Source organism: Heterodontus francisci, chromosome 37 (assembly GCF_036365525.1).
Source record: "Heterodontus francisci isolate sHetFra1 chromosome 37, sHetFra1.hap1, whole genome shotgun sequence".
Lineage (NCBI taxonomy): Eukaryota > Metazoa > Chordata > Chondrichthyes > Heterodontiformes > Heterodontidae > Heterodontus > Heterodontus francisci.
Genome location: NC_090407.1, coordinates 1,937,342 through 1,951,460, shown reverse-complemented (window position 1 = coordinate 1,951,460; position 14,119 = coordinate 1,937,342). Strand labels below are relative to the sequence as shown.

The following is a 14,119-nucleotide window of genomic DNA, read 5'->3' as shown; positions in this document are numbered from 1 at the left end:
TCTACAAAGGACAGGCGACCTACTGCCCAGGCAGAAGGGTTGAAAAATTAGCCTCGAGTAGTTTATACTATACGATGCTCCACAAGCATGTTGAAAGGGGCATTTTTCATGTGTATGTCCAGGCAGCAGATTGTTGTTTGGTGGCCTGAGGTAGAAAGTCTGAATGCGTGACGGTGAGGCCTTCAATGGTTGAATAGTTCAGTTTGCAGATGACACAAAACTGGGAGGGAATGTAAGTTGTGAGGAGGATGCAAGGAGGCTTCAAGGGGATTTGGACAGGCTAAGTGAATAGGCAAGAACATGGCAGCTGGAATATAATGTGAATAAGTGTGAAGTGATCCACTTTGGTAGAAAAAACAGAAAGGAAGAGTATTTCTTAAATGGTGAGAGGTTGGGAAGTGTTGATGTCCAAAGGGACCTGAGTGTCCTTGTTCATGAGACACTAAAAGCTAGTATGCAGGTGCAGCAAGCAATTAGGAAGGCAAATAGTATGTTGGCCTTCATTGCAAAGGGGATTTGAGTACCAGAGTAAAGACGTATTGCTTCAATTGTATAAAGTCTTGGTGAGACTGCACCTGGAGTATTGTGTACAGTTTTGGTCTCCTTATCGAAGGAAGGATTTACTTGCCATAGATGGAGTGCAACGTAGGTTCACCAGACTAATCTCTGGAATGGCGGGATTGTCTTATGAGGAGGGATTGCAGAAACTGGGCCTGTATTCTCTAGAGTTTCGAAGAATGAAAGGTGATCTCATTGAAATACCTACAGGGCGTGACAGGGTAGATGTGGATAGGATGTTTCCTCTGGCTGGTGAGTCTAGAACAAGGGAGCACAGTCTCAGAATAAGGGGCAGGCCATTTCAGACTCAAATGAGGAGGACTTTCTTTCCTCAGAGGGTGGTGAATCTGTGGAATTCTCTATGCCAGAGAGCTGTGGAAGCTCAATCATTAAGTATGTTCAATTCAGAAATCGATAGAGGTAGATGATCAGCCATGATCTGTTTGAATGGTGGAGCAGGCTCGACAGGCTGAATGGCCTACTCCTGCTCTTATTTCCTATGATCCTATGACTCTCACTAAACTGGAAGGCAGGAGGCACATATGGAGTTGCATCCCAGCAATATATTTTGGGGTGAAGGTAGAATCCTTTTTGATGTTCTTTAGCATTTGTTATGACCAGGTGAGAAAGGTGACTAGGGTTCCCTTTCAGCCTTCACCTGGTCTTACTGTAACAGGGTTTAATTTTAAACACACCTTGTTTTGAGCTCCCCCTTTGTGAATCCTTGTTCACCACTTAGCAAATTAAAGCAAAGAAATGAGCACAAACAAATTTTCATAGGTTTAAAGAAGAAAAGCGCAATTTATTGAAACGTAAACTCTAATTCGTTTAACGCCTACGGATACACGCCGCGGCCCAAGCTAGCATACGTACGCGATACACACATGTAAATAGAGACAGAAAAGAGCAGAAGAAAAATAAGGTGGAGAGGTTTGAGGCAATATTTGAAGAGTTTCTTGTTCCTGTGCTTCGAGCTCACTGTAGAGTCCTCTTGTAGGTAGTTCCTGCTTGTAGGTAATTCTTGCTTTTCATTGGGGCCCAGTATTATTCTTAAACCTTGTTCACTGTAGGAGACTTCTCTCTCTTGGGGATCCTTTGTCTTCAATGGATTCCAAAGCTGGTGAGAATGAGATGATAGCAGACAGGAGAGAGATGTTCTCGATCCAGGAGCTTTCTGCGTTCAAAACTCTGTGGCAAGTTCAAATTCCTGCAACAGCCAGTTAGTCATATGACTAAACTGGTCTGACCACGTCTTTTGTGTATTGGGAGCAGGGACTGGTTCCTTTGTTCCAACACTGTCTGCTAGTAAGCAAAAATTGTCTTTCCGGCTAGGGGCCTGACAATTCCTTGTAATAGGCCCTCTTTTCTTCCCAACAACAATTTGAAGATTAATGTATATGTGGCAAAATTAATGTGCCTCATTCTTGGTAGGTGGGGGCCTGCATGACACCTCCACACCCAGGGAAATGAAATGCGATTTGAAAGAGAAACGGTGCATTTCATTAAAAGGATTGAGAGAAATATAAGATACAGAAAGAAAACCCATGCATTTTTCTCATTCATTTCCACTCATTCATAAATCTTAAAGCTTATTAAAATTGTCTTTTCTGGATGCCAGTGCTGCTTTAATTTCCCCTTGTTGGCTATGTGGTTCTTTGGGGAAGTTTTTCTTCAGTGTGCCCATTGCCAAGACTGCCGAGGGTCTTTGTTCCTGCTGAGGTAAATATTTTTTTCAGGAGAGTTAGTAGTGGGTCTATCCTGAACACACACTGCTTTGCTGAGTCATGCAAAGGCTTTTGACTTCAGGGGGATGGGTGGCTCCCTTTTTCTCTGACCGTGGGGGAGGATTCTTTGTTAATCTCCCCTTGTTCTCTGGGACATTCCTACCTGTAGGTATTTTTGCAGATTTCACTGCACTTTCCTGTGGCAGTTCGATTTGGTGAGGCATCACCCTCACAGTTTCTGTGTCCACCCTCCCAGAGGTGTCTCTTTGTCTCTGCAGGTTCCTGTAAATGCTGTTAGCAACTCTGGTGGGGTGCTTCAAGAGTCTGCATTTATGTAGGAGGATGTGGGGTCTTACTTTTCAAATTTCTCGGGGTTGGGTGACCGGACAGTAGGGGTTTTCATCCAGAATTCCTCCCTGACTTCCTTTAACCTGCCCTCTGGGTCACTTTTTTCCCTTTTCTTTCTAAACTTTAGCCAACCATGTGCCTGCCTTTCCCCATTTGTTCTTGGGGGCGGTGGTGGGGAGGGGGGTCCCTTACAGCTCACCAGCCCTCTGCTGGAGGGTCCTCCTAACACCAGTACAGGACTTAGGGGTGCAGGTTTCACTGTAGGTTGGGGTTTCCCCTCAACCTGGCACATGTGGCAACTCCTGCAGTACTCCACCACATCTTTGTGGAGCTTTGGACAGTCAAACTGCTGCCTTATGCGGGCTTTGGTCTTTTGTATATCGGCCACTGTAGTCTCGTGGGCCCTTCTTAATATTTCTCTCTGGTACCTCTGCGGCACCACTAACTGGTGAACTACTGCCCATTCCTTGCCCTCAGGTCTGTGAGGAGAACTCTATTTCCTCATCAGTACCTCATTCTTTAAATAGTAACAGTCAGGGACTCCCTCTGCTTCACTTTCAGACTGGGCAGCCTGTGCTAACACACTCAATACTGGGGCGGTTTGCTGAGCCTCAGTTTGGGAAAATCCAGTTAATTCATTCCCTGGGAGTCCTAACTTTCCAAAGAAACTCTCAGCCAGGCAGACCTCATGGTCATCTTCCTTCAGTGCCAATGCAGTCTCCTCTGGGGGAGCTGGTTTGATCATGGCCTGATCCACTACACATTCAGGGACTCTGCAGGAGACCATCTCCCGCCACTGTCCTGTCTCTCTGACCTTCTGCGGTCTTTCTTTCACTGCTGGGGGTGGGTGCGACCAACTTCAGCCCCGCTAGATCATTATCAAGGAGCAGGTCAACCCTGTCCACAGGCAAACTAGGGACAATCCCTATGGTCACCAGTCCCAAAACTAGGTCATGGTGCACCCAGTGCACAGGTACAGGCATACACTGCCCCCTAGATAGTCCAACTAGGGATGGGGCCATACTGGACCTGGTATTGGGGAATGAACCCGGCCAAGTGGTCGAAGTTTCAGTAGGGGAGCATTTCGGGAACAGTGACCATAATTCCATAAGTTTTAAGGTACTTGTGGATAAGGATAAGAGTAGTCCTCGGGTGAAGGTGCTAAATTGGGGGAAGGCTAATTATAACAATATTAGGCAGGAACTGAAGAATTTAGATTGGGGGCGGCTGTTTGAGAGTAAATCAACATCTGACATGTGATGTGGGAGTCTTTCAAACGTCAGTTGATTAGAATCCAGGACCGGCATGTTCCTGTGAGGAAGAAGGATAAGTTTGGCAAGTTTCGAGAACCTTGGATAACGCGGGATATTGTGAGCCTAGTCAAAAGGAAAAAGGAAGCATTCGTAAGGGCTGGAAGGCTAGGAACAGACGAATCCCTTGAGGAATATAAAGACAGTAGGAAGGAACTTAAGCAAGGAGTCAGGAGGGCTAAAAGGGGTCATGAAAAGTCATTGGCAAACAGGATTAAGGATAATCCCAAGGCTTTTTATACATATATAAAGAGCAAGAGGGTAACTAGGGAAAGGGTTGGCCCGCTCAAGGACAGAGAAGGGAATCTATGTGTGGAGCCAGGGGAAATGGGCGAGGTACTAAATGAGTACTTTGCATCAGTATTCACCAAAGAGAAGGACTTGGTGGATGATGAGCCAAGGGAAGGGAGTGTAGATAGTCTCAGTCATCTCATTATCAAAAAGGAGGAGGTGTTGGGTGTCTTGCAAAGCATTAAGGTAGATAAGTCCCCAGGGCCTGATGGGATCTACCCCAGAATACTAAGGGAGGCAAGGGAAGAAATTGCTGGAGCCTTGACAGAAATCTTTGCATCCTCATTGGCTACAGGTGAGGTCCCAGAGGACTGGAGAATAGCCAATGTTGTTCCTTTGTTTAAGAAGGGTAGCAAGGATAATCCAGGAAATTATAGGCCAGTGAGCCTTACATCAGGGGTAGGGAAATTATTAGAGAGGATTCTTCAGGACAGGATTTACTCCCATTTGGAAACAAATGAACTTATTAGCGAGAGACAGCATGGTTTTGTGAAGGGGAGGTCGTGTCTCACTAACTTGAGTTTTTTGAGGAAGTGACAAAGATGATTAATGAAGGAATGGCAGTGGATGTTATCTATATGGACTTCAGTAAAGCCTTTGACAAGGTCCCTCACGGCAGACTGGTACAAAAGGTGAAGTCACACGGGATCAGAGATGAGCTGGCAAGATGGATACAGAACTGGCTCTGTCATAGAAGACAGAGGGTAGCAGTGGAAGGGTGCTTTTCTGAATGGAGGGATGTGACTAGTGGTGTTCCGCAGGGATCAGTACTGGGACCTTTGCTCTTTGTAGTATATATAAATGATTTGGAGGAAAATGTAGCTGGTCTGATTAGTAAGTTTGCGGATGACACAAAGGTTAGTGGAGTTGTGGATAGTGATGAGGATTGTCAGAGGATACAGCAGGATATAGATCGGTTGGAGATTTGGGCGGAGAAATGGCAGATGGAGTTTAATCCGGACAAATGTGAGGTAATGCATTTTGGAAGATCTAATGCAGGTGGGAAGTTTACAGTAAATGGCAGAACACTTAGGAGTATTGACAGGCAAAGAGATCTGGGCGTACAGGTCCACAGATCACTGAAAGTGGCAACGCAGGTGGATAAGGTAGTCAAGAAGGCATACGGCATGCTTTCCTTCATCAGTCGGGGCATAGAGTATAAAAATTGGCAAGTCATGCTGCAGCTGTACAGAACTTTAGTTAGGCCACACTTAGAATATTGCGTGCAATTCTGGTCGCAACACTACTAGAAGGACGTGGAGGCTTTGGAGAGGGTACAGAAGAGGTTTACCAGGATGTTGCCTGGTCTGGAGGGCATTAACTATGAGGAGAGGTTGGATAAACTCGGATTGTTTTTACTGGAACGACGGAGGTGGAGGGGCGACATGATAGAGGTTTACAAAGTTATGAGCAGCATGGACAGAGTGGATAGTCAGAAGCTTTTTCCCAGGGTGCAAGAGTCAGTTACTCGGGGACATAGGTTTAAGGTGAGAGGGGCAAAGTTTAGAGGGGATGTGCGAGGCAAGTTCTTTACACAGAGGGTGGTGAGTGCCTGGAACTTGCTGCCGGGGGAGGTGGTGGAAGCAGGTACGATAGCGACGTTTAAGAGGCATCTTGACAAATACATGAATAGGATGGGAATAGAGGGATACGGTCCCCGGAAGTGCAGAAGGTTTTAGTTTAGGCAGGCATCAAGATCGGCGCAGGCTTGGAGGGCCGAATGGCCTGTTCCTGTGCTGTACTGTTCTTTGTTCTAACACCATTCACCACCATTCTGGTGTTCACTGCACTCTCAGGGGGAAAGGTCAGGCTTTTTCCCAGTAAAAGGGATCTAGTGGCCCCTGTGTCCCTGAGAATTACTATGGGCTTGCTTGTCCCACTCGAGGGGTATGAGGTTACTTTGCCTTCAGACACAAAACCCTGATAACCTTCAGGAATCCTATTAAATTTTCCTGCGTGCAGTAGTAAGCTTCCTGGGTTGCACTCTTCCTGCAGTGCCACGTGATAGCGAAGCGAGGAATAGGGAGAGAGAGAGGAGTTGAACACGTGGCTGCAGGGATGGTGCAGGAGGGAGGGTTTTGGTTTCCTGGATAATTGGGGCTCTTTCTGGGGTAGGTGGGACCTCTACAAACAGGATGGTCTTCACCTGAACCAGAGGGGTACCAATATCCTGGGGGGGGAGATTTGCTAGTGCTCTTCGGGGGGGTTTAAACTAATTCAGCAGGGGAATGGGAACCTAAATTGTAGTTCCAGTGTACAGGATGTTGAGAGTAGTGAGGTAGGGGATAAGGTTACAGGGACGCAAGAGGGCACTGGCAAGCAAGAACTTGGTTTAAAGTGTGTCTACTTCAACGCCAGGAGCATCCGGAATAAGGTGGGTGAGCTTGCAGCATGGGTTGGTACCTGGGATCTCGATGTAGTGGCCATTTCGGAGACATGGGTAGAGCAGGGGCAGGAATGGATGTTGCAGATTCCGGGATTTAGATGTTTCAGTAAGAACAGAGAAGATGGTAAAAGAGGGGGGGGTGTGGCATTGTTAATCAAGGAGAGTATTACAGCGACAGAAAGGACGTTTGAGGACTCGTCTACTGAGGTAGTATGGGCCGAGGTTAGAAACAGGAGAGGTGAGGTTACCCTGTTGGGAGTCTTTTATAGACCTCCGAATAGTTCCAGAGATGTAGAGGAAAGGATAGCGAAGATGATTCTCGACAGGGGCGAGAGTAACAGGGTAGTTGTTATGGGGGGACTTTAACTTTCCAAATATCGACTGGAAATGCTATAGTTCGAGTACTTTAGATGGGTCAGTTTTTGTCCAGTGTGTGCAGGAGGGTTTTCTGACACAGTATGTAGACAGGCCAACCAGGGGCGATGCCACATTGGATTTGGTACTGGGAAATGAACCCGGCCAGGTGTTAGATTTAGATGTAGGTGAGCACTTTGGTGATAGTGATCACAATTCGGTTAGGTTTACCTTAGCGATGGACAGGGACAGGTATATACCGCAGGGCAAGAATTATAGCTGGGGGAAAGGAAATTATGATGCAATTAGGCAAGATTTAGGATGCGTAGGATGGGGAAGGAAACTGCAGGGGATGGGAACAATCGAAACGTGGAGCTTATTCAAGGAGCAGCTACTGCGTGTCCTTGATAAGTATGTACCTGTCAGGCAGGGAGGAAGTTGTCGAGCAAGGGAGCCGTGGTTTACTAAAGAAGTTGAAGCGCTTGTCAAGAGGAAGAAGGAGGCTTATGTTAGGATGAGACGTGAAGGCTCAGTTAGGGCACTTGAGAGTTACAAGCTAGCCAGGAAGGATCTAAAGGGAGAGCTAAGAAGAGCGAGGAGAGGACACGAGAAGTCATTGGCGGATAGGATCAAGGAAAACCCTAAGGCTTTCGATAGGTATATCAGGAATAAAAGAATGACTAGAGTTAGATTAGGGCCAATCAAGGATAGTAGTGGGAAGTTGTGTGTGGAATCAGAGGAGATAGGGGAAGCGTTAAATGAATATTTTGCGTCAGTATTTACAGTAGAGAAAGAAAATGTTGTTGAGAATACTGAGATTCAGGCTACTAGGCTAGATGGGATTGAGGTTCACAAGGAGGAGGTGTTCTCAATTTTGGAAAGTGTGAAAATAGATAAGTCCCCTGGGCCAGATGGGATTTATCCTAGGATTCTCTGGGAAGCCAGGGAGGAGATTGCAGAGCCTTTGACCTTGATCTTTATGTCGTCATTGTCGACAGGAATAGTGCCGGAAGACTGGAGGATAGCAAATGTTGTCCCCTTGTTCAAGAAGGGGAGTAGAGACAGCCCTGGTAATTATAGACCTGTGAGCCTTACTTCGGTTGTGGGTAAAATGTTGGAAAAGGTTATAAGAGACAGGATTTATAATCATCTTGAAAAGAATAAGTTCATTAGAGATAGTCAGCACGGTTTTGTGACGGGTAGGTCGTGCCTCACAAACCTTATTGAGTTTTTCGAGAAGGTGACCAAACAGGTGGATGAGGGTAAAGCAGTGGATGTGGTGTATATGGATTTCAGTAAGGCGTTTGATCTGGTTCCCCACGGTAGGCTATTGCAGAAAATACGGAAGTATGGGGTTGAAGGTGATTTAGAACTTTGGATCAGAAATTGGCTAGCTGAAAGAAGACAGAGGGTGGTGGTTGATGGCAAATGTTCATCCTGGAGTTTAGTTACTAGTGGTGTATCGCAAGGATCTGTTTTGGGGCCACTGCTGTTTGTCATTTTTATAAATGACCTGGAAGAGGGTGTAGAAGGGTGGGTTAGTAAATTTGCAGATGACACGAAGGTCGGTGGAGTTGTGGATAGTGCCGAAGGATGTTGTAGGTTACAGAGGGACATAGATAGGCTGCAGAGCTGGGCTGAGAGATGGCAAATGGAGTTTAATGCGGAAAAGTGTGAGGTGATTCACTTTGGAAGGAGTAACAGGAATGCAGAGTACTGGGCTAATGGGAAGATTCTTGGTAGTGTAGATGAACAGAGAGATCTTGGTGTCCAGGTGCATAAATCCCTGAAAGTTGCTACCCAGGTTAATAGGGCTGTTAAGAAGGCATATGGTATGTTAGCTTTTATTAGTAGGGGGATCGAGTTTCGGAGCCACGAGGTCATGCTGCAGCTGTACAAAACTCTGGTGAGACCGCACCTGGAGTATTGCGTGCAGTTCTGGTCACCGCATTATAGGAAGGATGTGGAAGCTATGGAAAGGGTGCAGAGGAGATTTACTAGGATGTTGCCTGGTATGGAGGGAAGGTCTTACGAGGAAAGGCTGAGGGACTTGAGGTTGTTTTCGTTGGAGAGAAGGAGGAGGAGAGGTGACTTAATAGAGACATATAAGATAATCAGAGGGTTAGATAGGGTGGATAGTGAGCGTCTTTTTCCTCGGATGGTGATGGCAAACACGAGGGGACATAGCTTCAAGTTGAGGGGTGATAGATATAGGACAGATGTGAGAGGTAGTTTGTTTACTCAGAGAGTAGTAAGGGCGTGGAACGCCCTGCCTGCAGCAGTAGTAGATTCGCCAACTTTAAGGGCATTTAAGTGGTCATTGGATAGACATATGGATGAAAATGGAATAGTGTAGGTCAGATGGTTTCACAGGTCGGCGCAACATCGAGGGCCGGAGGGCCTGTACTGCGCTGTAATGTTCTAATTCTAATTCTTAAAGCCACAGCTTGGTCTGCTGTGCTTTCCATCGGAGTCCTATCTTCACTGATTGGGTGTGCCCTGATTAACCCTAGCAGTTTTCCCTTTAGTTTCCAGCAGTCAGCTTTTAAATGCCCTGCTTTATTACAATGGAAGCATATGGGATTCCAGGTCTCACTCTTGCTCACAGAACCTTCCTTTTTGGCTGAAGGAGGGCCCACTGTGTCTCCTGCTTTCCTTTCTCTCCCAGGACTGCCTGGGTGGAGATCACCTTCCCATCCTTTGTCCTTTACGGATTTGTGGGGGTGATTAGGAAAGGTTCACCTCTGGGAAACCGACTTATAAATTAAAGCAAACTCATCGGCTAGAACGTCCGCTTGTTGGGCTCTCTCAACCTGCTGTTCCTCTACATGAGTCATTATCGAGAATGGGAGAGAGATTTTAGAGTTATGGGGCTGAATTTTACGCCGCGCCCAGCGGGTCGGATGATGGCGTGGGGGTGGCGTAAAATTGAGCGGGAGGCTCTGGGAGGCCTACCTGCTCCGCTCCCGCCTGCGGTGAACTTTATGCCGGTCAGGCGGGGTGGGGGTGGTTGGTGGGAAACGGCCCGCCCGAGGCCAATCAAGGCTCTTAAGTGGCCACTTAACGGCCATTTGAGGGCCCTCGCCCTCCTCCACGTGTATTTTACCCGTGGCAAGCAGATGTGCTGGGGACGTGAAAGGCCGGCAGCTTTTGCTGGGCGGCCTTTCCGCGCCCCGGTGGGGGTGTGAGTTGGCCATGGCAGTCAGGCACAGGGTACCCGATTGAGGGCCGCCCCTGCCTCCCAACCCACCCAAGGGACCCAAGACGCCCCCTCACCCCAAACGACCACCCTAGCCTCACCAAGGCATGACCGATCCCCCTGGTGAGACATGCCCCTACTTACCCCTCTCTAGGCTCCATGGCGTTGTCTGTGCTGCAGTCCCAGCAGTGGCCACTGCTGCTGGTGGCACTGCTGGGATTAAGAGCTGCTGGCCCGCTGATTGGCCAGCTGCTCACTGAGGCGGGACTTCCTCAAGTAGGTGGAAATCCCGCCTTGGGACAATTAAAGCCTGGGGACCCGTAAAATCCGGGACAGATCCCAGGCTAGGCAGAAGCGGGTTCGCCACTGACTTTTGCATTAGTGGAGAATTCCCGTCCGCCTCGGGTAAAATCCAGCCCTTCGGCCCATCGTGCCTGTGCCGGCCATCAAGCACCTAACTATTCTAATCCCATTTTTCTGCACTTGGCCCGTAGCCTTGTATGCTATGGCATTTCAAGTGCTCATCTAAATACTTCTTAAATGTTGTGAGGGTTCCTGCCTCTGCCACCACTTCAGGCAGTGTGTTCCAGATTCCAACCACCTGCTGGGTGAAAAAAAATTTCCTCAAATCCCCTCTAAACCTCCTGCCCCTTACCTTAAATCTATGCCCCCTGGTGATTGACCCCTCCGCGAAGGAAAAAAGTTTCTTCCTATCTAACCTATCAATGCCCCTCATAATTTTGTATACCTCAGTCAGGTATCCCCTCAGCCTTCTCTGCTCTAAGGAAAACAACCCTAGCCTTTTCAGTCTCTCTTCATCACTGAAATGCTCCAGCCCAGGCAATATCCTGGTAAATCTCCTCTGCACCCTTCCTATAGTGTGGTGCCCAGAACTATACACAGTACTCCAGCTATGGCCTAACTAGCATTTCATACAGCTCCATCATAATCTCCCTGCTCTTCTATTCTATGCCTCGGCTAATAAAGGCAAGTATCCCATATGCCTTCCTAACCACTTTATCTACCTGTGCTGCTGCCTTCGGTGATCTATGGACAATTACACCAAGGTCCCTCTGTACTTCCTGGGGTCCAACCATCCATTGTATATTCCCTTGCCTTGTTAGTCCTCCCAAAATGCATCACCTCACACTTCTCAGGATTAAATTCCATTTGCCACAGCTCCGCCCATCTTACCAGCCCATCTATATCATCCTGCAATCTAAGGCTTTCCGCCTCACTATATACGGCACCACCAATTTTCGTGTCATCTGCGAACTTACTAATCATACCTCCTATATTTTCACGTCTAAATCATTAATGTACACTACAAACAGCAAGGGACCTAGCACTGATCCCTGTGTTACACGACTGGTCACAGGCTCCCACTCGCAAAAACAACCCTCGACCATTACCCTCTGCCTCCTGCCACTAAGCCAATTTTGGATCCAAATTACCCTGGATCCCATGGGCTCTTACCTTCTTAACCAATCTCCTATGCAGGATCTTATCAAAAGCCTTACTGAAGTCCATGTAGACTACATCAACTGCTTTACCCTCATCTACACATCTTGTTACCGCCTCGAAAAATTCCATAGTTAGACACAATCTCCCCCTGACAAAGCCATTCTGACTATCCCTGATTAATCGCTAACTCTCCAAATGGAGATTAATCCTGTCACCCAGAATCTTTTCCAATAGTTTCCCAACCACTGATGCTAGACTCACCAGCCTGTAATTACCTGGTTTATCCCTGCTACCCTTCTTAAATAATGGTACCACACTCGCCATCCTCCAATCCTCTGGTACCTCTCCTGTGGCCAGACAGGATTTGAAAATTTGTGTCAGAGCCCCTGCTATCTCCTCCCTTGCCTCACAAAACAGCCTGGGATACATCTCATCTGGGCCTGGGGATTTATCCACTTTTAAGCCCACGAAAACAGCTAATACTTCCTTTCAATGCTAATATGTTCAAGTCTATCACAATCCCCCTCCCTGATCTCTACACCTACATTGTTCTTCTCCATAGTGAACGCAGATGAAAAGTAATCATTTAAAACCTCACCCATATCCTCCGGCTCCACACACAGATTGCCACTTTGGTCCCTAATGGGCCCTACTCTTTCCCTGGTTATCCTCTTGCCCTTAATATACTTATAAAAGACCTTAGGATTTTCCTTTATCTTGCCCACCAGTGTGTTTTCATGTCCCCTCTTCGCTCTCCTAATTACATTTTTAAGTACCCCCCCCCCCCCCTACTTTCTATACTCCTCTGGTGCCTCCACTGTTTTCAGCACTCTGAATCTGCCATAAGCCTCCTTTTTTCCCCTGATCCAATCCTCTATATCTCTTGACATCCAGGGTTCCCTGGACTTGATGGTCCTACCCTTCACCTTAACGGGTACATGTTGGCTCTGAACTCTCACTATTTCCTCTTTGAATGACTCCCACTGATCTGATGTAGATGTTCCTACAAGTAGCTGCTCCAGTCCACTTTGGCCAGATCCTGTTTTAGCATCATAAAATCGGCTTTCCCCCAATTCAGTACCTTTATTTCTGGTCCATCTTTGTCCTTTTCCATAACTACCTTAAATCTTACAGAATAAAAGCAAAATACTGCGGATGCTGGAAAGCTGAAATAAAAACAAGAAATGCTGGAATCACTCAGCAGGTCTGGCAGCATCTGTGGAAAGAGAAGCAGAGTTAACGTTTCGGGTCAGTGACCCTTCTTCGGAACTGACAAATATTAGAAAAGTCACAGATTATAAACAATTGAGGTGGGGGTGGGGCAAGAGATAACAAAGGAGAAGGTGCAGATTGGACCAGGCCACATAGCTGACCAAAAGGTCACGGAGAAAAGGCAAACAATATGTTAATGTTTGCCTTTGCTCCGTGACCTTTTGGTCAGCTATGTGGCCTGGTCCAATCTGCACCTTCTCCTTTGTTATCTCTTGCCCCACCCCCACCTCACTTGTTTATAATCTGTGACTTTTCTAATATTTGTCAGTTCCGAAGAAGGGTCACTGACCCGAAACGTTAACTCTGCTTCTCTTTCCACAGATGCTGCCAGACCTGCTGAGTGATTCCAGCATTTCTTGTTTTTATTTTAAATCTTACAGAGTTATGGTCACTATCCCCGAAATGCACCCCCACTGACACTTCTACCACTTGTCCGGCTTCATTCCCTAGGATTAGTTCCAGTACTGCCCCTTTTCTTGTAGGACTATCTACGTACTGGCTCAAAAAGCTCTCGTGTATGAATTTTAAGAATTCCTCCCCCTTTAAGCCTTTTGCACTAAGACTATCCCAGTTAATATTGGGAAAGTTGAAATCCCCGACTATTATTACCCTATTATTTTTACATCTCTCTGAGATTTGCCTACATATCTGCTCCTCTATCTCTCCCTGACTGTTTAGAGGCCTGTAGTACACTCCCAGCCAAGTGATTGCCCCCTTTTTGATTTTAAGTTCTACCCATATGGCCTCAATTGAGGAACCTTCTAAGAGATCATCCCTCCTTACTGCAGTAATTGACTTGATCAACAGTGCAATGCCACCTCCTCTTTTACCCCCTCCCCTGTCACGCCTGAAGATTCTATACCCTGGAATATTGAGCTGCCAGTCCTGCCCCTCCCTCAACCATGTCTCTGTGATAAATTCCTCTAAATTTTAAATTCCTCTAACAGAATTATTTCTGAGATTCTCAGAGCTGAGCTGTATTTTAAGAGCCCTCAGCCACTGGTCAAAAGCCAGCTGCTTACTTCTTTCAAACTCCAGATAACTTTGATTAGCTTGCTTTTAGAGGGTTCTAAACTTTTGGTGATAGGCTTTGGGTACTAATTCATATGCCCCGAGGATAGAATTTTTGGTCAGTTCATAATTTGGTGAAGTCTCATCTGGCAACAAGGAATAAACCTCATGGGCTTTTCCAGTTAGCTTGCTTTGTAGTAAA

General features: G+C 46.8%; 1 protein-coding gene across 13 annotated transcripts in view; it reads left to right on the top strand.

Annotated features, from left to right (window-relative positions):
• The window catches only part of rap1gapa (RAP1 GTPase activating protein a), a 475,427-nt gene that overhangs the window by 415,183 nt on the left and 46,125 nt on the right, over positions 1 to 14,119 (top strand). The window lies entirely within an intron of this gene.